This window comes from Artemia franciscana, chromosome 13 (genome assembly GCF_032884065.1).
Source record: "Artemia franciscana chromosome 13, ASM3288406v1, whole genome shotgun sequence".
Classification (NCBI taxonomy): Eukaryota; Metazoa; Arthropoda; class Branchiopoda; order Anostraca; family Artemiidae; genus Artemia; species Artemia franciscana.
This window is the reverse complement of record NC_088875.1, coordinates 20,714,242-20,715,759: the sequence shown is the minus strand read 5'-3', so window position 1 is coordinate 20,715,759 and position 1,518 is coordinate 20,714,242.

Genomic DNA, 1,518 nt, shown 5'->3' with positions numbered 1-1,518 from the left:
CTGCATGCAATATGTGTTAGGTACAATTATTCTGCATATCATGAAGTAAGAATTTTTTCTGACTTCAAACTGTCCAAATACTTTACCCCTTCCCCGTATGTGCAAATATATAGCCCATATTACATATTTCCCATATATTCTGTCACTTGTTTTTGTCTTGTTAAGCTGAAAGAAACCATCAACGAAACCGGTTTGTTCTCGAGTTTTACACAGCGTAAAATTGAGTGAGTGGCGTAAAATACGCAAGTATCAAAATTCCTCTCCCCTACGGAAAATAAAAAAAACTCAAATAAAATTATCAAATTTTGAAACCCCTGTTCTCCGGGGGGGGTCTTTTCCTGGGGGGGCTATCTTTCGCGGGGGATTTTTCATGAGGGGTATTTTCTAGAGGGAGAGGTTAAACACTGACCAATGGTGACAATATATATGTTGTCTCAGAAGAGGATATCATAGAAAACTATCCTTGAGCCAATCAAGAGCATAACTGATTTATTTGGCCTCAAATATGAGACATCAGAATGGATGCATGAAAATGTCACTCATGTGTGATTTGAAACTTTTTCGCATGTAGACCAATGGCCCAGGTAGTGCAGATACCTGATTTTCTGCCGGGAGTGCTGAGTCTTGTTGCGGGAAAGTCATCCATTTTTGTGAAACTTTGGTATGAAATATTAAAAATTTGACCGGAAAACTTTGGTGCGAGATAATAAGTTGCTTTTGATAAAAATTTGTCCTTTGGTTTTTAAATTCCCATATAACTTTTTATTTATCTAGCTATTGACAGCTTGTAAAATGGTCTATGGTTGGTTAGAACAGGCATTACAATTATAAAATAACATTTATTACTACCCTCATGCATCAAAAATGCAAGTAGTGGAGGAAAAGTTACCAAGATCAATATGATCATCTTACCTAGTAAATTTAAAACCAACATAATCCAGTGCAGACACTTGTGTTATATACCCTTACCTAATATTCTTCTAAAACGTATCTTTGGCGCTCAATCCTAGAGAAATATACCAAGGTAAGATAAAAACATAATGCTTTAAAACAAATTTGGGCTATATATTTGCACATTAGGGGGATGTGTTAGATACAATCATTCTCTATATTATTTAATAAGAATTGTTTCCTAACTTCCCACTGTCCAAATACTTTGCCCCCCCCCATCTATTCTGTCACTTCTCTTTGTCTGTCTCACGCTAAGCTGAAAGAAATCAACGAAAAACGGTTGTATAAGACGTCAGTGAATAAACAACTTTTACGGTACGGGGTTTGTCGTACAAACACCACTGTGCATTTTGGGCTACTAAGAATTGGTTCTCACCTAATGCTAAGTTCACACGCATAGGATTTTGGAAAAATCCTTTCAGGATTTGGTCATAATAGCCAAATACTTAAGCCGTTTCCTTAAAGGGTGAAAGGATTTTTAGCTTGAAATTATTTCAAGCTCTGAGCAAAATCCTTACAAGTAATAAGCTAAATCCTTAAAGTTTTTTCTAATGCATACGCTTTTTT